Source organism: Pleurodeles waltl, chromosome 5 (genome assembly GCF_031143425.1).
Source record: "Pleurodeles waltl isolate 20211129_DDA chromosome 5, aPleWal1.hap1.20221129, whole genome shotgun sequence".
In the NCBI taxonomy this organism is placed as follows: Eukaryota; Metazoa; Chordata; class Amphibia; order Caudata; family Salamandridae; genus Pleurodeles; species Pleurodeles waltl.
Genome location: NC_090444.1, coordinates 623,857,263 through 623,884,548, shown reverse-complemented (window position 1 = coordinate 623,884,548; position 27,286 = coordinate 623,857,263). Strand labels below are relative to the sequence as shown.

The 27,286-nt window shown below is 43.1% G+C and overlaps 1 protein-coding gene across 3 annotated transcripts in view; it reads left to right on the top strand.

Annotated features, from left to right (window-relative positions):
• The first annotated feature begins 883 nt into the window (after positions 1-883).
• Positions 884-27,286, top strand: part of NLRC4 (NLR family CARD domain containing 4) — a 214,486-nt gene continuing 188,083 nt past the window's right edge. Inside the window, exons 1-2 of one of the 3 annotated variants that reach the window (XM_069234480.1) lie at positions 926-1,209; positions 1,375-1,544. The gene's annotated coding sequence lies outside the window, so the exon portion shown is untranslated. Of the gene's footprint in view, positions 1,210-1,374; positions 1,545-27,286 lie in introns of all 3 variants that reach the window. The other 2 variants (XM_069234479.1, XM_069234481.1) reach the window with 2 other exon arrangements.

The window sequence follows — 27,286 nt, the reverse complement described above, 5'->3', positions numbered from 1 at the left end:
AACCCCCAGACTTCAACAAGCATCCAGCATGTTTTGAATGGGGAAGACTGTGTGAAAACAATATCATTATTTTCTTGTTGCGACCTTAAACTTTGCTTTTGATTGGTTCTCCACATACACCATAGTGCATACTGCACACCGTGCAGGGGTTTCTGAGCCAATTAAAAAATGAGTACAGCGAGGGGGAGCCTCATGCCTAAACCACATTGTAATTTAGTGCTTGAGAAATAATCAGATACTCATTTTCAAATAATCCTCAAATCATCAGAAATAGTCTGGTCAAGTCAAGTCATCAGCTGCTCATTGCAAAGTCATCCTGAAACCATCAGGAACACCACAGTTTCTAAAATAATCAGATGGTCATTTTCACGTCATCCTCAGATCATCAGGCTCAAGTTGATGATGTCGGATGATGAGAAAATGACTTCTAAGGTAGTTGGATGATCATCCAATGGCTCTGGGATGGCTTCTAAAGTAATCCTGTTTGACTTGGGTATACTCATCTACCCATCACCTTTATTAGGTCTGGCCTTGCAGTGGAGCTGTCTGAAAGACTGATTGTTACCAGTCCTTTAAAATACACCCCGAATGGGATGCAACTCCAACCAGTGGAGTAATAGTCGCTCACCAATATCTATTGGGTGTTTGGTTAATCATTCCCCTGTGGAGGCTTCCATTGCTGTGCATGAGGAACTACTTTACATCTAAAAAATTACGTTGAATCTTCATACAACACATTCTTGCGCCGTAAACAGAAAATAATCGCTTTGCTTTTGTAAAATGTTTAGTCAGGTAAACATTCTTGTTTAGCCGCCTCTCCTGTTTTGGGGTGGGGTGCCTGTGCTGTTACTGCTGATAATCCCAAGAGAAACTTGATACATGTACGGTCACGCCCCTCGGCCTGGGGACCCAGCTATCAACCAGACAATGGCACTCGAAAAACGACTTCTGAAACTGCGCCCTTGTCGGCCAAAGCTGGTGAAATGTAGGAACAATGCATCCTCGTGAGTGCGGCTAGTTTCAGTTTCGCTGCCGCTGGTTGTCACGTCGCTTCCGGGTTCTACGAGCCCTTTCGGTGTGGCGATCGGAAAGTCGGTGACTGCTGGTTGGGATTCCTGTTTTACAAGTGTGTGGCTACACTCTGGCTTCAAGAGGATGTGGACCCCTACACAGAAAACAGCACCCCTATATTCTCGTACCACTTGTTAGGTAAGTGTCACCTTTCTGTTTATCGGATTACTGATCGACAGAACAGGCTGTTGTATTTTACTGCTTGAGAACAACCATTTCTTATGGTAATAATTCCTCATAAAGTCTGTTGTGTGTTTGTCCGTATCGAAGCATTTTGTTTCTTTATTGTTTCATTAAATTCAGGTTTATTCGTGTGACGGGTGAATTTTTATCAGATGTTAATTTGAAGATATACCCGGGGACATGCCGGTGCTCTCATTTTAAAAAGGATTAAACAGCGCTGAGACGTGAAGACACCCTGCCCTTCAATTAAAGAATTGCAAATACTCAGTACCAGCGTTAAAACCAAGGCGGTAATGTTCCACATGTTTTTAAACATTCTGACCTGCCGCATTTATAAATCTGATTTACACTAGCCCTGTAAATGTTAAGACGAATGAATTGAAGCGCTCCTTTGAGATTTACTTTCTTCTGCGCTACTTCAGCCCCTTCTCACCCCCCTTCTCCTACTCATACTTGTGGATCAAGACAATACTGATGAAACTGTGTTTACCCATTAGAATTTCCTGGTTAACATCTCTATAATTGTTTCATTTACCAAACATTTTAGTTCCTCTCTGGAATTAATTTTAAGGCTGACGGTTATGGCAGCTCTTGGAGCGGGGACAATATAGTATTCTAAATATGCACCTGTTATGTTTATTTTCTTTTTTCTTTTTCTTTTCCATAGCAATTGCTTCCATGCTTGCGACCAAAGAGCATAATGTTGTGGGGTCCAGTAAGCACTTACCTGAAGGTCACCAATAGAGCCTTTGCTAAAATCACTGCAACAGGCTCCATTGCCTTTTGTTGCCAAGTAAAGCACAACCCACCTGGACATACCTAGAGACAGTATTTATAGCACACTACATTAGACCGCAGTCCTTCCACTTACTACGAGAAGCCAGGAGAGTGTCAGGCTCCACATCCGTGTGTCTCAAAAACTGTTCCACCCTGTGCCAAGGCCTGGAAACATCTTATTCTTGTGCATGACCATAGTAACAAGCCCACAAAGTACTATGGGACTGAGAAGATTATCTGCATAAACCCCCCTCACTACCTAAATTACCCATGCCCATTACACAGAGAGAGAAAAAAATAATAGAACATTAAAATAAAAATGTACCCCTTATTGGTCAGAGAGCACAGAGTAATAAACTAGTATAGGTTCAGACAGCTGGAATATTTAGGTCAGATTGATTTTAGAGGTTCAGGGCACAGAAACCATGAAATGCCTGCACTGGAGCTTATAAAATTACCTTAGTAGTGTTAGTGCATCTGACCTTTGTAAGTAAACTTCCAAGGGGACGCGCATAGGTCGATTAAACTTTTTATTCGCAATTAAGATGATCCCACTATAATTCCAGTGGATGCAGATCAATAATCAATAACCAATACGCAATATCAATAATCTACAATAATCAATTACATTAATAATCAATAGTCAGTAATTGTCACCCACCAGGACCTTCAGTCATGAATAACCACACTTTTTAGTAAAAGTTAAAATATTTATTTCCATGTATTAACAATGCTAAAGTCATGTAAATTAACCTCAAAATCAAATGAAATACATACAGAAACAATACTGGCTGTCCAAAGCGGCGGAAGAAACGCAATCTAATCAAAGCTTGAACTAGGACACATTCTAAGGTCACAGTACAAATTAATAACAAAGACAATTGTGTCAACGTGATCATATACATTTAAGTCCAGCAGAGAAATTCATCAAGCATTATTCCCTATTAGCAGAATTTCATTAGTGAGGATCCTTAACTAACACCAGATTAGCATCAGCATGTTGGGCTTCATGCAAAACAATTTAGTAACACAAATTTGAAAAAACATCTGGTACCTAGAAAGAAAAAGCAAATATGCATAATAGACACATACCTCTCCTCGATTGGATCGGCAACACAAGGTAGTCTTCATCATCAGGACATCAGTCAATCAGCAAGGCATCAGGATTCAGCATCAAAGTTCAGAAAACGCAAAGTCTTTAAGCAATAAAGTTAAGCACGTCTCTTGTCAAGACGCACAATGGGCAAGAATGGGCCATGGGCAAATGCGGAATGCAAAAATGCAAAATGCAGAATGCTGGTTTCTTCTCAGTGCAGTCTCATTAAGTTGAATTCACTAAAACCATTTCCCAAATCCCTATTGGTCAAGGGATCATATGTTCACACTTTGTCCAATAAAACTAAAACTCCAAAACTATAAATTCTACCATTACCATTACAATATTGTTGCAGCTTCTACTCCAGTCAGTTTCTCCATTGTTCTCCTGAATAAGTCAGTCTTACACACATTACATACAAAATGTGACATTTAGCAAAAACAGCATCTTCTAGCAGTCGGTTCTCATGAGAAAAGATTCTCAGCTGTGAGCACATTTACACAATACAATGGAAAATCACAGTTTAACTCTCTAGGACAGCCATTTATTAAACGTTAAGAAATACAGCTTGACATGAGGCCTGGCAACTAGGCCAAGACCTTTGCTTAGGTAAGCCCTACAATTAATAAAGCTAATACATAATGAATACCCTTTAATATGACATATTACTACATTAGTCAAACAAATGCTCAACATTTCATAGTATTTGAATATTAATAAGTACACTTTGTGAATATTGGCGGCCACTCATCGTAATCACATTTTCAAATGCGTGCATTATTTTTCTACATTATTATATTTTCTACACAAACCCATCATTCAGAATACGTGAACACTCATTAATAATTTTTATTAAAACACCTGCACTAGCAGTAGTTGCAAAAAAGTGAACTTCAGCACGAGGGAAATTATGTAGAAATACGTTTCCTAAAATGACCATGAATTAACAAAAAATGCCAACTGGAAATAATTTAGAATTTTCACGAATTGTCCCCCAAAGTATCAATTTGTAATGTTTAATACATATCCCCCTTTTGTGCCCCCCAAAGCAGCTTTTAAGTTTTAGGAAAATCTGCCAATGTCTCTCTCAAACATCAGCTTTCTATTTTCTGAATATGTGTTTTTTCATCCCCGGAAAAACAGTTTTAATTGTATTAGATCTACTAATTTCATCCCCAGACATGTTTGTCATTTGTTGTGTGAAAATGCATTAATGTTGTTTTTTTATCTTTTTTCTTTTCAGAAAAATATCAACCTGTTACTTTCTGTAAACACATGCATATCAGCTCCAAATAGATGTTTGTATTGATTACATTTATGTTGTCCCAGCACACAAAATAAAGAAACCATTTTATTTCCAAACATACTCTTTTTTTAAGAAACGGCAGATTTTTTTTTTGGTAAAATATATTGCAAATATCGATTTGGCTCCCATTTTCAGTACTTTATTTTGGTCGTAGGTCATTAAAGCACAATTCAATAACACAGTTCTTGAATCCAGTTTAAACAATTGATAAAAAAACAAATTGATAAGATATAAGTATACGAAAAAAAGAACATCACAAATGTCCTAGAAGACAGTAAATCCATATGGAAGAATTTGTTAAAGTGATCTTGAACAAAGTTTAAATCATTTGCAACTAGAAAATGACTCAAGGGATACACACATCCTAAAATGGGGCTTATTTCTTGAGCCAACAGATAAATAATGCCCAGTTCGACTAGGGCTCGCCTATAGAGACATTTAATAAAAATGCTTTGATTACAAGTAACAATCTGCTTGGTCTTAAATTGTATTTAACTAGCATCTAACTGGCAAAGTTTTTTTGTTTTTGTTTGGAACTCTTTATCAAACGTTCGCTCATCATACAGCAGGTATATTACAAGATTGCATTTTACAATCATAGCAATGATAAAGTTCAGTTGCAGAGAGTTTCAACATTGTAGTCAACTTGGCGCTTTTACGGCCCAGTATGGTATATATAACAATCACCATTTTCTATTCCCCAGGAACATTTCAGGTCTGTACCCTCCCGGTCCAGATCCTCTTGCCATGCCCTCACATCTTCTCACATTTCCTGGGGCAGCCCCTACCCGATAGATAACTTCCATTGCCCTCTGACACCAATCCAAGTGCGATTCCCACTCCACAATGCTTGGAGTGGTTCTCCTGCCCCATGCCAACGCTATATTCCACTTGGCCACTTCTGACGCCAGCTGCAGCCATAACTTCTTAAATTTGGGCTAACTTATGTCACTGGAGATCACCCGGAGGAGCCACCTAGCCTCCACAGGGAACAGGGAGGACAAGCCTCGGAACATTATCTGTGTGATTCAAGCCCAATAGTCTTGTATCATCGAGCAGCCCCAGAGGACATGGAAGAACGTGTCGTCATGGGTGCAGCCTCTAATGCACAATGGCGTGGGCCATCTTGTGTAGTATAGTCTGTGAATAGCATGGTATGTGTAATATTCTAAGTTGGACTAGCCAAAACCAGCACGTATGGCTATGTACTATGGGCTCTGCAGGGCCTCCAGCCAATCTTCATCCTCTGAGTCACCGATATCCTTGGACTCGTCACCTCTCAGCGAACCTAGATGGCCAGGGGAGTTGTTGACCAGTTTTCTATAAATCATGGAAGCCCCTTTTTCTGGTATGAGTCCAATAAGTATACTGTCTTCAAAGGGGGAGTATTCTGGCAATTGTTCATCCTCCAATATATGTCATCTTAGGGGATGCCCCAACTGAAGATACCACTATCTCTCAGTGTCTGCTAGCTTGTATTCTTGGTGGAGGTCCTCAAAGCCTAATATAGCTTGCCCTCTCCAGACATTGCCTAGACGCTCAATACACCCATGAGTTCCCACTTCGAGAATCCCGTCAGTCCCCCAATTTCACACAGCAAGTCACTGTGCCACAGTGGGGTCAGGATTGTCAGCTTCCCCTTTGTGCCCAAATAATTTGTGGCCTCCTTATAGATCTTAACCACCTTCCTGGTATGCATCGGCGGGGACCACTATTTTTTTCCTACAATAAAGGATCACCTCATGTTCTTCTCTGCCCAGAGCCTCTCTCTATCTCCTCTCGGAAGGCCAGCTACTGACAGGCAAAGAAGACCCAGTCATTTACTGTTAGCACCTGGGATGCCCAGTAGTATTTTAATGTATCTGGGACTGCTAGCCCCCCATCATACACATCCCTCTGTGGCTTGCTTAGCACAATTCTCAGAGTGCTGTCTTGCTATAGCAATGGTCAAAGCTTCTGATCTATTTTCTTAAGGAAGTCTGACTGAATCACGTATGGCATATTTTGCAATACATATAAAAGGTGTGGCAGGGTCATCATTTTAAATAGAGCCGCTCTACCCATTAATGTTAGCGGGAGGTTTCTCCATAGAGCCAAGTCTCTGCGGAATCTGGTGAGCTGTGGGAATACATTTCTGCGTGGGAATACCTGTGTGTTGCGGGGTAACAAACAAACAGATATTGAAATCTCTTGATCACTAATAGGCACAATTCTGGGGCTTTACCAGATTGAAGAAGTTCCTGGTCTGAGGGGCAGAGGACTGTAACATTTTTACGCAGGACCAGTCAGATGCCCTCTAACAACTTAGCAATTGTAAAAACAGTGCAGGGGCTGGTGTCAGCCCTCCAAATTCTCAAAGCAACCCTGAACTGGCGGACTCCAAAAAAACAACATAAATGAACAATCTAGCACTTGTGCTGCTTGGAATAATTAGGACAAAAAAACCCCAGATAGGCATCAGTTTCATCGCACCCATTACATGCAGGGCAATGTATACTACTCCACAAATTACCCTTCAGTTTGGCTGTAAAGGAGGCTAATGGGAGACTGAATAGCCTAAACCTGACATATAGGGGTTTAGTAAAGGGAAGGTCAAGCTTATACACCTCAAGGGCAGAGAAGGGCTTAAACCCTAGAAAACAGTCAGTAAAATAAGCCAGGTCTTGGTGATTATTCAGTATCATCTCCTCACGTTCCCAATAAAGGGACTTTTACTGTTTAGCAGAGGATGAAGTGATGGCAGTTGTGTCTAGCCAAAACTCTGACAATCTCAAAGAAAAGAGAGTCTGCTCATATTTCAACTAGGGTAAAGTTGCCCCTTTTATTTGCCTCTCCAATATGTCACTTAAGCCCATCCTGTAATGTTGCAGCGCGAGGTGGGCCAGTCTTGTGGCGCATAAAGGACAGGTTTGAGGCTCACTAGGGGAAGATGGGTCAAATGCCAAGATCTTGTTTAAAAATCAAAGGGGTACTTTGGAGTCATTTAAGCACCGCTCCTAAGAACTTATTTTCAGCTATCCATATTGCATCAATGTTGGCATGACATCAGAGTTTTGCGCCATAGGCAGCAGCTGCTACTGCTTTGGCTCTTCAAACTTAAAAGAGTGGGTAAACAGGATGAAAGGTGGTCTGCTTGCACACCTTAAAATGCTGGCTGCCCTGTGGTTCAACATGAGGTTGCTTTGTGTGATTTGGCTAGCCCATGAGATAGAACTGGAAGACCGAATTTCAAGGTAATAATAATTGAGTACCCTTTCTAGCTCCAAACCCTTGAGTGTTAATACCTCCTGAATCCTCTATGGGGGTGTATTGCCATAAACTTGGATTTCTTTATGTTGCTGGTCAAGCCAGAGCTGGAGCAAAATGTTTTAAACTTTAGGAGGAGAGTCTCAATTCATTTTTTAAATCAACAGTATGTTGTCAGTGAACAATAGCACTGGTATTTTTGTACCCCAGAGTTTCTGGGAATCATTGTTGCAGTCTATGAGATAGTCAACACAGCTTTTGATAAAAAGGAGAAACAATGTGGGGGCAAGGACGCAGCCTTGCCTAACACCCCTCTCAACCCTAAAGCGGTCAGTGGTTTCCCCATTTACTCCCCAGTGAATTTGAGTGAAATTTTCCAAAGAAGATGAATTATGATGTCGTAAAGGGGACAGGGGTTCCCCAGATCTCTAAGGGTGCTCCAAAGTGTTAATCTAGGGACCATGTCAAAAGCCGCTTTGAGGTCAACAAACGCAATGTATAAGCTACCCCCGTTTATATCGACCTCTTTCCACCTAATACGTTCAAACTTGAAGACAGGTCAACTGTGCTGTTCTTAGAGCAAAAGCAGGCCTGCCACTGAGACAGAATCTTCTTATCATTGATCCAGGCCAGTAGATGATCCAAGACTATCTTGCAAAATATCTTTTGGCTTGAGTCGATAAGACTAATGGACTAATGGGGCGATAGTTCGCTGGGTTAGATCTGTTACCTTTAAAAAAATTTTTTTTTAGTAATATCTGCACCTTTCCATGTGGCAGGGATTTCGGCACCTGTCTTGATGGCATTAGCCACACAATTTAAATAGGGGGCTGAGATGTCAGGTACTGAGGTGAATAGGTCAACTGGGATTTTGTCCAATTCTGGTGCCTTGCCAGCCTTCTGGGAGCAAATAGCAGAATAAGTTTCTGCCACAGTAACAAAAAACACTGTCATTTGGAGTGTGATTTAGAGAAGTCAAACTAGGTGTTACAGAAGGTGCAAATCCTGGGTTAGTTAAGTCCAGGGGAGGTAAGGGGGGTAGAACCATCTGGTGAATTGAAAATGTTTGACCCAATCTTGTGGAAGAATATTAGATTCAGGCGTCATTTTGGACATCTTGGCACCATGCAATATTATGTGCCAGAAGGCTAACTGGTGCCCAGAGCCGGCAGTGATCTGGATGCCATTCAGATTGGCTGTATCCCAGGAAATTTGTGTGCACTTTAAAACAAATTTATAGGATGCTCTTGGGAAGAGCCATTTTTTAAGCGTGTTGATTAAATGACTCTTTGCCACCCTACAATTATTACTGCACCACATGGGATACGTGGCCAGGGACTCACTCCTACTGGAAGGAGTTTGGTGAGGAATTTGACATGGGCTTCCAGTATTTGATGGGAAGTAATCTCGATTTCTGCTAGAGAGAGAAAAATTGGTCCGAAATCTGGCTACAAATGGGCAGTGAACCCCACTCCTTGTTAACCACACACTCCCACCATACCTTCTTCCGGTCATTGCTAACCGTTAGGTCTCCATGGCGCAAGCATTGGCTCTGAACTAAACTGTATGAATTACCCTAGAAATGAAGGAGCAGGGGGAAATGGTAACTTTTTAATTGGGGGCAAGACTTCAATGTCAAGTATATTTTCCCAGGAAAAAAGATCTACAAGGATAAAATTAATGTGGCTTCGATACAAGTTCCTTCTGACAGTGGGGCACCTCTCTACATCACATTTTGTTCTGCTGTTGCAGGCTCTCAAATGACAACACACACATATGTCTAACAGTTCCAGAGCTGCCTTTGGTGTAGCTTCTAAGTAAGGGCCTGGGAGTTGGGATATGACCCAGTATAAGTCTTCCTTGCGTGCATAGAATTTCCGCTAGTAATGCTGAAGGTTCAAAGCACACATTGAAATCCCCACCAACAAGTACTGCAACCTTCTCCATGAACTTAGTTAAAATGTCCTTCAGAAGATGTAAAACTGGGGACTCAATTGTCTTCGGGTCGCTCCTGCTATAAACATTTCATAGAATAGTTTTACTTTGTTCCGTAAGAGGACTTCAAGACTGAGTATATCTGGGGAGTTCATGTGAAGCTGCCTTGCATGGCAGCCTGAGAAGATCTTGAACCATGCAGAAAGACCACCTGATGGTCTACAAGGATGAGACTTGTGTGCTGGGACATGAAAGGTCTTATAACCTTGCCTGTGTGAGGTTTCCCAAGTTTCCTGGAACATGATGATGTCGCTCTATTTGATAAAAGTCCCTCAGTCCTCTTGAATGGGTTTACTCCCGAGCTCAGCTATATTCCAAGAGACCAGTGTGAGATTATTAGTAGAACTGGTTGGAGATAAAACTTGGAAATCCTGGGGAAGAATATGGGGTTTCCTGAGAGGGAGACACGATGTGTGTTTGAGGCTATCTGGCCCTGCTTCCATACTATCTGAAATCTTCTGATCACTGTGCATCAGCAAAGGAATATCTATGATGGGGTTAATGTTATTCAGGGGCGCTTGAGGGAGACCAGGAGACGTGGTTAAAATTCATACAATCTTCAGTCAATCAACTCAGGATAGTGCTGAAGAGGGACAAGATTGTTCAACAGTGTACGTGAGGGGTGCTCTAGATTTCAACTGGAACAGGGAATTTGAAGGAGATAGAGATTTTGCTTGTAGAGATAATATGCCATTTGCAAAAGAGGGATGAGAAAATTGCAATTTGATGAAATAAGAGTTTCTATCCAGGGATGGGGGATGTAAGGCCCTCGTTATATCAAAGTGAATAACACTGTAGCACTTCGTAACGTCCCTGATCCAATGGACCCCTTTATTAATTAGGGAAGCCTGTCATATAAATTGACCTAATGTGTTGTAAAGTGTCATGATTGGTATTGGGTGGTGGGTGGTAATACCTATGTCACACAGAGTTAGGTTTTTGGATCGTAGCTAGTGTTGGGGAATTCTGCTTACGAGGATAAGTTAAGTCAGGCAGTAGACTTCTCGTTCTCCTCTCTTGGAAATGTCTTGGGTGGGTTAACTGATAGTCCTCAGTAACCCGATGGGGATTTGGCACATTGTAGCATATGGAAGAGATGGCAGTTGTTGATTGGGAGCCCTAGAGCATGGTGGAATATCCAAAGGGGCCTTGCTCTGCAGTCTACTATAAGGCAAGGGTGGGGGAGTACTCAGATGGAACAGTACTCCCCATCTACCTGGGGGCATTTGCACCCCTTATTAGGGCTTGTTGTCAGAGGACTGTGGGGCTGTGATTTCATCAACGATTGAACCTTCCCTCTTAGGTCTGCTATTTCCGCTGTCAGGGAGTTGATAACTTCCCAAAGTTTGCTGATATGGGCACTACATTCTTCCACAAGTAGCAACTCTGGGATAGATTTTAAAGGCGTACCTGGACCACTAGAAGCCAAGTCTTGGGAAGCAAGGGGGAAAAAGGATTGGAGCAGACTATATTGGGCACTAAAAGAATATGGTGATTTGGAAGCAGGACGACATCTAAGTTGTTCGCTTGCTCCGTGTCATTGGGGCAACTGATGGAGGATGGCTTTGTTTTGGGTTTACTGCTGCCTTTGTGAACAATGGAGCTACTTGAGGGTTTTTGGGTTTAGCACCAAGTTTGTTTGAAAGGTTTGGGGTGCAAAATTGGTCAACTTCCTCAATGAGGGAATCTGTATCTTGTTATGTACAACCCCGTGAGGAACAACCTGGGGCTTTTGTGTAGATAGGTTCATCAGCAAGTTTGTCAGAAAACTTCCTTTTCCCCATTATAACAGAACATCTGAGGGCCCGCTGTGTGTGGGGAAAGGGGAGCAAATTGAAGAAGACAAAAAAACCTAGAAAGCAGGGACAGATAAGCCTCAAAATAGGAGAGTAAAGCAAAATAATCAACAATATGACAAACTTGATCTGGACACCACCCCGAGATATTATTAAAAAGTAACAGTCTAAACAACAACAAACATAAGTTAAAAATATAAGAGCTGCTTTACGGGCAACGTAAAGACTTAAACTAATCTCAAAAATAAAAAGCAGACCCCCCTCCCTCCCAAGCACAGAATCCTAAAGGAGAAAAGAAACGGCACAAGGCGCACCAAAATGTCAAAGACTGGAGCCCCAAAACTTGCTATAGGGCAAGTCAAAAGTTGGGGCAAGTCAGAAGTTAGGGCACACCATCAGGGGAACCTGTGACAGGCATGGAGCAGGATAGTCAGTACCTTGAGCACAGAAGACTGGTCTGGTCCCTCACTTGCAGATAGAAATACGTCCAGGCAGCTGAACTTCTTGGCGGCGGTCTGCTGCTCCCTGTACCAATGGGCAATTGTGAATCGATTGCGGAGCCAAGGTGGGTGGTCCCTGTTATGTTGTCATGGTGCTGTGTGTGTTCGAATGGAATGCGTGGGTCGTAGCTGATGATCTGTTGGGGGCAGTTGGATGTGACTGGCAAGAGGGAAGGAGACGTACTTGTTCGACGCAATAAATCCAATAGAAATTACCTTAATTAATCAAACTTGCGTGTCAGTCTCGTCACTTCATTTTGGCGACGAGATTGGGATGTGATCCAGTAACATCCGTAACGCACTGACACTCGAACAAGACGTGCTCTGAGTCACGGACAGCCGATGGATGGAACCGGAGTTTGATGAGCGGTGAACTCGAAGTGGGAGCTTGGCTGGAGCCGTGGTTGCTGAGGCGGGTGACCTACTCCACTGCTGAACTTTTGAGGAAGCCTTTGTTGTACGAGATTCGGGTGAGGCCTCTTTGTTTTTTTTTGTTTTCTTGGATGGAGCGGTTCGTCGTTGAGCGCATGCACGCACAGCCAAGTTTTTTCTAATCTCCGACGGCTGTCACCTAGCAACGCTCATCCACAACACTCAGAGCGCACAGCAAGCTCGTGTGAATTTCTCCCTAGGGAAAGCTTCCGCATTGTATTCCCATGAGAACCTCTCGTTAGAGGAAAGTACTTTAGCAGCTATACTCCTTTGTAAGAGTAGAAACTGAAGGTGGACTATATAACAGCTTCATTTACTGTAGTGCAGTTGTGCTTACAACTTCGCTACAGTTATTAATAATATGTCTATGGCTTCCTCCATCAATTTACCTCCTACCTTGTTAGATCTGCATGGACAACCAGCCATTCAGTGGGAGGAGTGGATAGATTTATTTGACAATTATCTAATAGCTTTGGATGGACAAAACTTTTCACCCTTGAGGAAAAAAGCTTTATTACTAAGTACTATTGGTAAGGAAGCTCATCACATATTTAAGTATTTACCTGAAATCTGTGATGATGATGGACAACCTTTGCAGAATATTTTTGATGAAGCGAAACTCCGCTTGGAGAAGAGATTTTTTAAAGAAGAGAACATTGTCATGTCACAATATAAATTTTACATCAGACCACAGAGAGAAGAAGAGTCACTAGATGACTTTATTTCAAGTCTACGAGAACTTTCAGTGAAGTGCAAGTTTGGTACAATGACGGATGAACTGATTCAAGACCAACTTATAGTGCATTGTTGGAGCAAAAAGACTCAGGAGCGGTTATGGGCGGCGAAAAATCCGTCTCTTAAGGACGCGATAGGCATAGCCAAAATTGTTGAAGAATCGGAACAATGCATGAAGGAAATTAGTAAAAAGGACATCATCTCAGGAGAGGGGGACGTAGCACTTATTTCAAAGAAAAATTCGGCCTCTAAGAATAGCAGCTTAGTTAGTAGACAGTCTATATATGACGGTAAACCAGCCAAATCAAAAGGATGCTCCAGGTGTGGGAGCCCTTCTCACAACAATGATGCCAAGTGGTGTTATGCACTAAACAAGGAGTGCAGAAAGTGTGGTCGCAAAGGGCATTTTGCGCGAATGAGCAAGGATATGTATAGAATGCGTGTAGCTACGACTGAATCTTTTGCAGAGGAGAATAGATTGGATGACCGTGTACTCTCTGTGTGCCCAGACGAAACTGATATACAACGAAAAGTGAGACCGAAGGGTCATTTTTCTATTTTAGGCAAAAGTGTAGAGTTGATGGTAGATTCAGGCTCATTGTATACCATTGTACCAAAGTCAATGTGGATTGAGAATTGGTCTGAGGTGTCGTTGTTACCCAAAGACATCAACCCTAGAGGTTATCAGGGATCAAAGATCAACGTTTTAGGATATTTTATTTCACCCATTCTCTTCAAGTCAAGGAGCATTGAAGGGAAAGTATATGTAGCTGATAGTGGTCCTCCCATATTAGGTTGGGCTCATCAATATGACTTACATATTGTCATTGATCCTCATTCTGTGGAGAAGGTGTTGATGGTGAGTGATGTCAGTCTAGATGAAATTTTAAGAGCCGCAAAAGATGTTTTTGGAGAAAGGTTGGGCGAATTGAAAGGGTATGTACACAAAATAATTTTACAAAAAGAAGCTGTGCCTGTGAAACACAAGGTGAGGAGGGTGCCTGCAGTAGTTAGGAGTGAAGTTAAGAAAATGCTAGATGACATGATGAAAGAGGGTATCATCGAACCTGTAGAGGCGTCTTCCTGGATTTCTCCAGTAGTTATAACCAAGAAGTGTGATGGAAAACTTCATTTCTGTGTGGACTTGAGAAGTGTGAACCAGTTTGTGGTGACTGATGTGTTTCCCCTACCTAATATAAATGAACTCTTGTTATTGCTTAAGGGAGGTAAATTATTTTCTAAGTTAGATCTCAAGAGTGCATACCATCAGATTAGGTTGCATGAAGATTCCAAGCAGTTAACAGCATTTATAACTATGGAAGGCACTTTTCAATTCACTAAAATACCTTTTGGACTGTCTTCAGCCGCTAGTGTTTTCCAACGAGCAATGTCACATATCTTTAGAGGAGTATGAAATGTAATATTTTTTCAGGATGACATCCTGATTTTTGGCCAAACAGAAACCGAACACAATTCAGTTCTCAGAGGTGTGTTGTGCATACTCAGAGAAGCGGGGTTAACACTGAGAAAAGACAAATGTACATTTTTGGTTGAGGAAATTGAATACTTGGGCCACACAATTTCTGGCGAAGGGGTTAAACCCAAGGAAGACTTGTTAAAGGCTATTAGGTCTGTACCTGTTCCGTGTGACAAAGAACAGCTACGTTCTTTTATGGGGCTCATTGAGTACTACAGCAAATTTGTAGAAAACTTTGCAATGAAAACAGAGTGCCCGCGGAAACTGTTACGTAAAGGTAATAGTTTTAATTGGGAGCATGATCAACAGGAAGCGTTTGATACGGTGAAACAAGAGATTTGCAATGCAGGGATATTAACACTGTTTGACACGCTTCGCAAGACGATTTTAACTGTAGATGGTAGTGCGTGTGGCGTAGGAGCAGTGTTGTCGCAAGTGGTCGGGAAGAAAGAAGTGACAGTAGCTTTTGCTTCGCGCTCTTTAATGGAGAGTGAACGTAACTATTCCGTGATGGAGCGTGAGGCATTAGCTGCTACTTGGTCTGTGGAGCATTTTGGGACCTTTCTATGTGGCATAACGTTTACGTTGCGGTCTGATCGCAAACCTCTACTAAAAATCTTAAGTCCAGGGGGGGCTAGTAAGGGCTCTGCCAGGTTAGCTAGACTAGCCTCTAAGTTGCAAGAGTATAAATATGTGATTGAACACATTCCTGGTTGGAAAAATTCCCAAGCTGATTGCTTATCTAGATTGCCTTTGGATTGTGAAAATGTCAATGACAAACATGTGGTTTGTGGAGATGAGGAAGGTGCGGTAGCTTGGCTGTCTGATGTGGTAGACTGTGGGGCTGGAACCTTCGGGGCTAATGATTGGGAGCGGAGTATGGAGAAGGATACTATATTGAGTGAAGTGGTACGTATGGGTTTAAGGGGAAAAATGAGAGAGAGCGCAGTCAGTATAGCGGTGCGACCTTATGTAAAATTAGTTGATGAGTTGACATTAATAAACGGAAAGCTATTAATGAGGAATGACAAATTTGTACCTCCAGAGGGTATCAGAAGGAAGATTTTTGCATTGGCTCATGAGGGTCATCTGGGGCAGACCTTGACAAAAAAAAGGGTTAGAGAGAATTTTTGTTGGTCTGGTATGTTGATTTCTCAATGGGTGGAAGATTGTGTGGATTGCAAGGAAAGTGAAAAGAGATTAAAAACTGGAGCCACGAGTGTGTGTGGACACATAGAAGATCCAGGTTCATCTTGGAGTACTGTTTGCTTAGATTTTATTGGTCCCATTCATGGCATAAGGAACAATTTTCAAAATGCTTTAGTCATGGTTGATGTTCATTCAAGATGGATCATAGTCAAATTTCTGCGTGATATCACGACAAAAAGTACTATTGACATCTTAAACAGAGTTTTTCTCGAAGAGGGTCTTCCATGTATTTTGATAACTGACAATGGGACCCAACTTACATCACGTGAGATGAGGGAGTTTCTTGACAGTCAGGTGATTATTCATCACCGCACTGCTTTATACAATCCTCGAGCCAATGGTATGGTTGAAGGAATAAATAGTTTGGTGAAAGGTACCATTCTTATGGCCATTCAAACTGAGAAAGAGGTGACGAAAATGGTGGAGGATATGGTTTGGCTCATCGCACCACCATTAACAAAGCAACTGGTTGTTCTCCGTTTGAAATGATGAGAGGCAGGAAACCAGGTTCGAAATTAACCCCTGCTTGGATGTTGTATAGTAACCCCAAGATTGTTGAAACTAAAAACGAAATGGGAAAATAAACGTGATGTAGTCGAAGGGGATTGGGTGAAAATCAAATGAGGGAAGTTATCTGGTGTACTTTCGAAATGTATAGGTCCATTCAAAGTCAGTAAAGCGAGTAGGGATTATGTGGTGTTAGAGAATGGAAACAAATGGAATAGACGGAGAGTAGCATTATATCAAAAAGGGAGTGATAGAGATGTGAAACTTGTACGTGACGTGTCGAGTGGCAACAATTTTATGATGATGAGTGATGAAGAATTGGGCTGTACGTCCAAGAGTAGAGTTCCTGAAGACCGTTCTGGAAGCAATCTTCCTCAAAGATGTGTTGAAAATCCTGGTGATTGCACACCGAGTTTAAACGGGAGTTATCGAAGTCAAAGGTCTCGGAAACCACCTCGTTACTTGGAAGACTATGTTCAACTCAAATGAACGTATTGTTATACTCCTCAAGTTTATGTTATGTACACTTTATAGAGAAATGGTTTTGTATTAGCTAACTTGTTTTAGTTTTGTTAGATTTTCAGAAATGAGGGAGATGTGTTATGTTGTCATGGTGCCATGTGTGTTTGAATGAAATGCGTGGGTCGTAGCTGATGATCTGTTGGGGGCAGTTGGATGTGACTGGCAAGAGGGAAGGAGACGTACTTGTTCGACGCAATAATTCCAATAGAAATTACCTTAATTAATCAAAGTTGCGTGTCAGTCTCGTCACTTCAGTCCCACCCTGTTCTTCCTGGTGCAGGGCGGGCCTGACATTGGCCCAGGCTTTGCCCGGGCGTGACATGCACGCATCCTGTGCCTTGGTGGTGACAAAAGTGCTTTATAGCGCTAGGATGATTAACAGCTGGTGTGGGTGCAGCAGAAGCTGGCCTCTTCTCTCGTTTGTGGATGCCAGGGGCTTCCCTCGTGAGCTTATGCTGCGTGTCCCGCACCTAGGTGTTGACAGAAAACCTTTATAGCGCTAGGGTGTTTAACAGCAGGTGCCGGTGCAGCTGAAGTGGGCCTCCTCACTCGCCTGTGTATGTCCGGGGCTTAGAGTTTCCCGTGAGGCCACCCTGTGCGCCCTGCACCGCGGTGGAGACACATGCACTTTATAGCGCTAGTGTGATTAACAGCAGGTGCAGCTGAAGGTGGTCTCCTCACTTGCCCATGGATGCCTTGGGCTTGTAGTCCCTCGTGAGCCCACACTGCATGTCCATGTGGTGCCATCGCATGTCACCTTACCTCCATCATATTAGGCATTGCCATTATAAGCCAGTAGGCTCAGTTTTACTTCTGTCATTCTCTTTCTTTACTAGGGAATTTCATGATATGCTGTTGATTTCTATGACATGCCATGGGTCACCGTCAAATATCAGGGCTCCACTTGCATGTAAGGTATCTAATGCTAGTAAGCCAGCTACATCATAGGTTATTATATCCAATCATTTGCTTGGAATTGCCATCATATGACATTCATCTCAATTATAGATCTTTGACTTTTGGGACATAAGTGCAGACACACACATGCGCAGGAAGAAACATCTGTGCATACAAACACTTGCATATGCAGACACACATGCACAGGCAGATATGTACAAAGAGGCACACAGAAACACAGACATACAGACACACATGAATACACATGAATACATAGCTCACTTGTATTAAACCATTCCCTAATTTACCAGTGTTGTGGCGGCAGGCAACTGCATCTTCAGGGGCAGTGTTAAATGGCTCCTATGCTGTTATGGCCAACAAGGTGGGATGTGGGGGATTTTATCACAGTGCCACACTGCCTTCCCCATTACCCGGCAGGCTTTGGGGTGAAGTAGTCTGATCTGCAATGGAACAGAGCTACGTAGCTCAAGGATAAGGTCAAGGGCAAGATGGCATCAGCAAGGGCAAAGACAGATGTGAGCTGCCTTGTTGATGCCTTATCCCCCTCTGCCTGGTCAAAGGTTCTGTTTCTCTCCCGCTTTCGCTTGGCCAGACAGACAGACAGTCAGTCAGGCAGGTGGCTTAGTTAATGGCAACAGTTTGACCGAAAGGGAGAACCCCATCTGTGGTAATGGAATGACAATAGTAATGATAACATTGTGACCATTCCACTCAGCTAGGACAGTTTATATTTGTAGATAGGGCACAACACTTAGAATGAGGTAGTATCCCGTTGCAAAATGAAGCCATTCGTGAGGGCTACCTTCCAGGCTGTGAACCTCAATTCATGGCATAGCATGCAGCAGACCATGGGACTCTGCATAGTCTCTCTCATGTCCCCTCTCATTTTACTACTTTTTTGTAAATTCCTGCCCCAGCCCTTTAAGACTGGTAATACATAGATGGATATCTGCTGTCCCGTTTATGCCCTCATCTCTGTAGTCATAGCAAGTTCACAAGGATGTGCACAGGGAATCATTCCTAATTAATATACATGAGACAGGAGCTTGTTCTCTGAAGGGTCAAGAGATAAGGGAAGAGAGTTTTAACATAAATAAGGGAGTACCTGAAACATAGAAGGAGAAGAACAGGATAAAAGTTGAGTAACGCTTGAAGACAAATCTAGAATAACAGCTCGTATACAGTACAATAAAGGAAAGCCAATTGGAAAGTATGAGCTAAAGAACAATAGACTACAACATAAATGTAGTGTGTATGTTCTGTAGAAAATGCTCTGTGAAAAATGAGCTGTCTGTAACTGTTAGGAGAGTACAATATGGCAAACAGCAGTTATTCTCACAGAGTCTTGGTGGACACCCAACAGCTTTTTTTCAGGAAGACTACTAAGTGAAAGTAAGACAGAGAACAGAAAGAGCTGACAAACTAACCTAATGTATTAGGAAAAAAGAAGTTGCTAGAGAACTGAGCTCATAGGAAACTAAGAAAGGCAGATATGAGGCACAATAATATGCACTAGAACATGGAACCCTGTAGTACAGGACGGGGAATTTGCAATACACAACAAATAGGGCTGAAAGTATATAGATACAGGAAGGTACTTAGGAATACAGGACAAGGCAACATCAGATAACATAAACAGGTACATTGAGCAATAGCATCAAGAAAAAAACTGGGAAATCAAGGTAGCATGAAAAATGTTTCACACAAAAACTAGGAGAATACTTCAAGCCATGAAGCAAGGTTCATGTAGTCTCAGTAGTATGGCGGTTGCAAGAATACTGAGCAGTGAGCCAATACAGGAAAGCTATAGTTTGAGCTAAGGAGGTGAGCAAAGGTGCAAGGTGAGAGTTAGGTGAAGGCAGCTAGCCAGGGACTAATCAGGTTCTCGGAAACAGAGCTCAGCCTTTAGAAGGAAGGTTGCACCTGGACTTTGAGAGAGGTTAGAGAAGCCAGAAAGCGCAGGAACAGAAAGAGGGAAACCAGCAGTGGAGTACGGGATGGAGCTGAGACAAAAGTCTGGAAAGCTTATATGTTAGTGCCAGTGAATAACTTTATGACCAGGAACCCATTATATTAAACAGAACTTCATGTCCATGAGGTGATCTTGAGAACATTTGAAAAAGGACTATGTAGACCTGACTGCGTCATTATGGTAGTGCGAATGCAAGGAGTTGAGTAAAAAGTGGAGCCAAGTTTGCAGTGTGTCAAGTAGCGTTGTATTGTAAACTGATGCAGGAACTCCTAAGGCCTTTGTGGGTGCCATTTGGTAGCTGGATGGCAGAATCCTGACACACTGAACTTTTTCAAAGGTCAGCCGTCTCCATTCGCTATTACTGGGAACTCTGAATGGAGAGAGAGAGTTGCAATGGTAAGGCAATGCCCACAGCATTTATTCTGGCACTCAGTTAATTAAAGTGTATCTGGTAAATTTGCATTTGCCAGGAACTCAGCATTGGCACAAAAAGATGTATGTAGGCAGACTAAAGGCACTGACCTAAATTGAAGTACTAAAGCAATGCATCTGAATATAAATACAGTGGATATAAAGACAGTGGAGAGCACATTCATCAGGAAAGCACATGGATTATGTCCCCAATGCAGACGGGTGCTGTTCTAGCACTATAAGCCGGGTTTCCTCATTGATGTTGCTCTCTTTGTATCACATAATGCTATAGTTTGGGACATTACGTACTGGAGACCCGCTGCACACACTAGGACCAGATGCTTAAGTGCCCTGTGGACTCAAAGACTACCTTGTTCCCTCTTCTCTCTGCTGTCAAGAGTGTTAGACCCTACACTCTTTTGTTGAAGCTATACCCATTCGGCAAACACTCCCTAGATGTGGAAAAAAGTGGCAAAACATTATTACACACGTTGAGAAAAAAATACCATAATCTCATGAGTACAATCATTATTTAAAAACATTTTGAGATTCTGACCTACTGGGGAAAAGTTGCACTCAATCATTTTATCTGGAGTTGCAAGTAAGACCTATACAACCCTTCACTGGTGATGTCAACGGAGTACAAAGTTTTGACAAAGGGTACACCAGTTGCTACATACTTCAGAAATTTCCCCTCTGCAATTGGTCACATTAGGATAAACCTATCAAAGATTTGGAATTCCAGCCATCAGCAGTACTTAATGGTGTTCTTCTTACATTATGCCAAGCTTTAGGAATCATATATATTGCAGGTGTATGGCTTGTGTGTGCCTGTGCTTTGGAGTATAGATAATTTCTCAGTGCCCCTCGGAATACAATACGTAGGTAGTTGCTTTCTTTTGCCTGTTTCATGTGAACCATGCACAGTGACTAGCTGACAAGGCTACTTTCATTATATGGTTAGGGACTGGCTGAAATGAGCAATCTTTTCCCCTGATTACCCTACACATTAATGGTGAGCAAGCCAGTAGCTGTGAGCTTTTAAGCAGAAAGATATGTGGTGCAAAAATTCCCATACATTCATGGAATAGAATGCAACTGGTGTTGCTTTCTTCATCTACAAGAGCTGGACATTTCTACCCCTTTTCGGGAATCACCACGGTCCAGCAGGCTATTATGAGAGAGATCCTTGCTGTGGAGCTTGCAGCCTCACCCTGACCAGTTTTCATGTGACATGTGAAAAGTTAGCAGGAGTGGAGGATTAGCATGTGACCCAACAAGATGGACACATCTTTCGAATCACCCCAGGTTCCTCTGGCACTGCTGCCAGATGCATTATGGATCAATACAGAGCATTGTCTCAAAAGTAAGATCATGTTGTTAAAGTCTTCCCTGCATCGTTCTATTTCCATTAAGTGGCCTTCCCATTGTCCATTAAAACCATATTCCCCATTCACCTGATGGAAGGAAGCTTGTGAATTGTGTTGTGATCATCTTACTATGATGCTTGCCTAGGGGAAAGGGAAAAGTGAGGGAGGTTGAGACATCTGGAGTTGTAGCACAGTTGAGGTGGTCTCTCCTCTGATCAGAATTCTAGCCACTATCACAGGGTCACTCTCGATTTTCCCTCCTTGGTAACAAAGGGCAAAATATTACAGGCTCCTGACAAAGGTGTGAGCGCCCTGAACTGAACTCCCTCTGGGAGTTTAGTTCTAGACCCTCTTTCCTGTGCTCCCACCTCCTATTTGGAGGATGTCTGGTTGATGGAACCGGGAGACTTTACTTGGATGTGGTTGTGGAGTGCTGCAGTCTTGGCTCAAGGGAACTGTTGTGCTGTAATAGTGTCACTCATTTTGTTTAGTGGAGTTTGGATGCCAAATTTCACTATTAATGCACAGGAATTATTTCAAATCTTTGTAATCTCTGTACCTACCCTCCTCTTAGCAGACCTTCTTCCCATCATTGAGCTTCTCAGTCACATTATCATCCCTTAATGAACTTGTATATCACCCTTGTTGGCCTTCCTATGTCTTTGTCTTGGGTCTGGTGATTTAGTATCATCCTTTTGTTTAATGCTGCAATGACTATCATTTAGATGAGAACATTTATCTCTCTTATTTACTATCTTAGGTGATTCTGAAACCACATCTTGTAAAACTCACTTCAGTTATGTTGTTGCACCAAATACTATTTTCAGCATTCAGCAGGTACCTGAAGATGCACCTCTCCCACATGTCTGTAAGTTTCTCTGAAACGTTGTATGGGTTACAGTGTAAAATGAATTTAGGTTGACTTCCTTTGCACATACTTTGCCCACTACTTTATATACTATGCACAGCGGTAGATATTTATGGTATGGAGTGAAGAGCAAGAAGTTGGTAGGGATCTGAAACAAAAAATTGGAAGAAGGAAAATAGGCTGCCGTAGGCGGAAGTGATAGTGTATGGTGGATGAATTGTCCCCCATGTGGAGGAGACTGGCCTGATATCGGGTGGCTGATACATGTGACTAATGTGTGTATGGCAGAGATGGATATTTTGTTGTTGAATTATGTTTGGTGGAGATTTTCTACTTTAAAATTTTGGTGCTGAGCGTGGGCCTAGTTAGATACCAGCAACATTTGCAGTGCAGGGAAGGTGGATGGTGGGCTGTTTAACAGCAGCATAGAGATAGAGGGTGCAAGGGCACTTTGTTCCATGCAAATTTTAGTTCAATAATTGCCCTCCGATAAATCACTAGTTTCCACTGAGGCTGACATCAAACTCAATACATTTCAATAAGGTGAAGCACATTTGGCCCATCAAGGATGACAGACAATGTTTAAGTTCAAAACCATAAAGGTTTATTAAAAGATTTGCAAAGTTACAAACTCAAATCATCAGTATTAATTGTTACTTAGTAGCCAGTACATGAATGTATTAGTCGATATATTCAAAGCAATTAAAAGACATATGAGCAAAGACATTGTAAAGTTGTCTCAAATAGAATGGAGCAAACACATTCTCCCATAAAGGGGAAGTCCCCACACTACTAAGCATGGGGAAAGTCAGAGAAATTTGAAGAGAAGCCAGAATAGCGGAACTCAGCCAGAGTACCTATGATAGACAATAGCAAACTGCTCATAAAAAAAAAAAGAAAAAGAGAATTTGCATCTAAAGACAGGCAGAAAAGTATCTGAATTTAAGGGCAAGTGGAAAGAATCAACATCTATAGGCAAGTGAAAAGGTGTCTGAATCTCTGGTGTCACGGAGAGCCTGAAGAGAATCTGAAGGGAATCAGAATCTAAATGCTGCAAACACATTCTTAACCCTTAACTGCTGAGGCATTTTTGTTCTAGTGATGATCCCTTTTTTTGGTTATTTGAGGTAGTCTCTGCTTTGTCCTCCATAACTGTTTTTCCCCCCATAAGGTATCCACATCAAATATGCGTCCTTTTTCCCAACAACCTGGGGATTCTAAAGGTACCCCAGGTTTGTGGATTCCCTTGTAGGGGGCTGAGAAAATAGGCAAAAAATAGCTACATTTGGAGTTTGAGGGGAAAAAAGGAAGAAAAAAAAGTGTCCCATAAAAAAAGTGTCAGATTTTTTTCCTACAATGGCATGAATGAAAAGCTTGCTATGCTAAATTCGCCATCTTTCCAACTTTCAGGAACAATCAGAACCGAATCAAAAAATATATCTTTTACCGCTGTGGTATTTTTTTTAAGTGGTTGCCCATTTGTCAGAATAGTCACCGTACTGCTTAATGCTGCTGAGGGGATGACTAGATCCCTTTTAAAATTTACTTGATTTAGATCTTTTTAACCATTTTAAAAGCTGGTTGATGTTAAGGTTTTGTGAATTTCGCAGTAATATACTTGACGTGTTGTTGAGGGAATTCGTGGAATTGAGCTGGGGGGATTCTCAGAAAAGGGAATTATACTGAGCATGCACAATTTCAGCACACTAACGAGTCGCTTTTTTTTTCTGATACGCTCTAGTGTTCTATGCAAAAAGAACAGTTGATAGACGGAATGTAGACCAAATCAAACATTCACCCCCAGTCACAGATCTGGGTTTAATCCATCAGTTTTTTTGCTCACCATGCCGTTCAAGTTTGGACCCAGCCATATGCAAATCAGGGAGGACCTGGCTTGGCAGTTCGGGCTGGACTGTTCCCATGAGGAACAGGGTCAAGACTGATTTGCATATGGCTGGGTCCAACCTGGGGTGGTGTGGTGAGCAAAAAAACGATGGATTAGACCCAGATCTGTGTGACTGGGGGTGAATGTTTGATTTGCTCTGCATTCCGCCCATCGTCTGTTCTTTTTGCATCTGTCACCGCAAGTGGAAAGGGTATGCCCAGACGTTGGTCCCGTGCTCACTGTGCCACTGGATTCAAGCTAGCCTAGCTGATGAAGGGTGATACCCTGAAACCGGTCCTAGGATGCTTTTTTCCAGTCCAGGGAGGACCTAGCTTGGCAGTTCAGGCTGGACTGTTGCCATGAGGAACAGGGTGAAGACTGATTTGCATATGGCTGGGTCCAACCTGGGGTGGTGTGGTGAGCAAAAAAACGATGGATTAAACCCATATCTGTGTGACTGGGGGTGAATGTTTGATTTGCTCTGCATTCCGTCCATCATCTGTTCTTTTTGCATTTGTTGCCCCAAGAGGGAAGGATATGCCCAGACGTGGGTCCTGTGCTCACTGCGCCTCTGGATTCAAGCTAGCCTAGCTGATGAAGGGTGATACCCTGAAACCGGTCCTAGGATGCTTTTCTTCCGGTCCAGGGAGGACCTAGCTTGGCAGTTCAGGCTGGACTGTTCCCATGAGGAACAGGGTGAAGACTGATTTGCATATGGCTGGGTCCAACCTGGGGTGGTGTGGTGAGCAAAAAAACGATGGATTAAACCCATATCTGTGTGACTGGGGGTGAATGTTTGATTTGCTCTGCATTCCGTCCATCATCTGTTCTTTTTGCATTTGTTGCCCCAAGAGGGAAGGATATGCCCAGACGTGGGTCCTGTGCTCACTGCGCCTCTGGATTCAAGCTAGCCTAGCTGATGAAGGGTGATACCCTGAAACCGGTCCTAGGATGCTTTTTTTCCGGTCCAGGGAGGACCTTGCTTGGCAGTTCGGCTGGACTGTTCCCACGAGGAACAGGGTCAAGACTGATTTGCATATGGTTGGGTCCAACCTGGGGTGGTGTGGTGAGCAAAAAAACGATGGATTAAACCCAGATCTATGTGACTGGGGGTGAATGTTTGATTTGCTCTGCATGCCATCCATCATCTGTTCTTTTTGCATCTGTCACCCCAAGTGGGAAGGGTATGCCCAGACCTTGGTCCCGTGCTCACTGTGCCACTGGATTCAAGCTAGCCTAGCTGATGAAGGGTGATACCCTGAAACCGGTCCTAGGATGCTTTTTTCCAGTCCAGGGAGGACCTAGCTTGGCAGTTCAGGCTGGACTGTTGCCATGAGGAACAGGGTGAAGACTGATTTGCATATGGCTGGGTCCAACCTGGGGTGGTGTGGTGAGCAAAAAAACGATGGATTAAACCCATATCTGTGTGACTGGGGGTGAATGTTTGATTTGCTCTGCATTCCGTCCATCATCTGTTCTTTTTGCATTTGTTGCCCCAAGAGGGAAGGATATGCCCAGACGTGGGTCCTGTGCTCACTGCGCCTCTGGATTCAAGCTAGCCTAGCTGATGAAGGGTGATACCCTGAAACCGGTCCTAGGATGCTTTTCTTCCGGTCCAGGGAGGACCTAGCTTGGCAGTTCAGGCTGGACTGTTCCCATGAGGAACAGGGTGAAGACTGATTTGCATATGGCTGGGTCCAACCTGGGGTGGTGTGGTGAGCAAAAAAACGATGGATTAAACCCATATCTGTGTGACTGGGGGTGAATGTTTGATTTGCTCTGCATTCCGTCCATCATCTGTTCTTTTTGCATTTGTTGCCCCAAGAGGGAAGGATATGCCCAGACGTGGGTCCTGTGCTCACTGCGCCTCTGGATTCAAGCTAGCCTAGCTGATGAAGGGTGATACCCTGAAACCGGTCCTAGGATGCTTTTTTTTCCGGTCCAGGGAGGACCTTGCTTGGCAGTTCGGGCTGGACTGTTCCCACAAGGAACAGGGTCAAGACTGATTTGCATATGGTTGGGTCCAACCTGGGGTGGTGTGGTGAGCAAAAAAACGATGGATTAAACCCAGATCTATGTGACTGGGGGTGAATGTTTGATTTGCTCTGCATGCCATCCATCATCTGTTCTTTTTGCATCTGTCACCCCAAGTGGGAAGGGTATGCCCAGACCTTGGTCCCGTGCTCACTGTGCCACTGGATTCAAGCTACCCTAGCTGATGAAGGGTGATACCCTGAAACCGGTCCTAGGATGCTTTTTTCTGGTCCAGGGAGGACCTAGCTTGGCAGTTCGGGCTGGACTGTTCCCATGAGAAACGGTGAAGACTGAGTTGCATATGGCTGGGTCCAACCTGGGGTAGTGTGGTGAGCAAAAAAACGATGGATTAAACCCAGATCTGTGTGACTGGGGGTGAATGTTTGATTTGCTCTGCATTCCGTCCATCATCTGTTCTTTTTGCATTTGTTGCCCCAAGAGGGAAGGATATACCCAGACGTGGGTCCTGTGCTCACTGCGCCTCTGGATTCAAGCTAGCCTAGCTGATGAAGGGTGATACCCTGAAACCGGTCCTAGGATGCTTTTTTTCCGGTCCAGGGAGGACCTTGCTTGGCAGTTCGGGCTGGACTGTTCCCACGAGGAACAGGGTCAAGACTGATTTGTATATGGTTGGGTCCAACCTGGGGTGGTGTGGTGAGCAAAAAAACTATGGATTAAACCCAGATCTGTGTGACTGGGGGTGAATGTTTGATTTGCTCTGCGTTCCGTCCATCATCTGTTCTTTTTGCATTTGTTGCCCCAAGAGGGAAGGATATGCCCAGTCGTGGGTCCTGTGCTCACTGCGCCTCTGGATTCAAGCTAGCCTAGCTGATGAAGGATGATACCCTGAAACCGGTCCTAGGATGCTTTTTTTCCGGTCCAGGGAGGACCTTGCTTGGCAGTTCGGGCTGGACTGTTCCCACGAGGAACAGGGTCAAGACTGATTTGCATATGGTTGGGTCCAACCTGGGGTGGT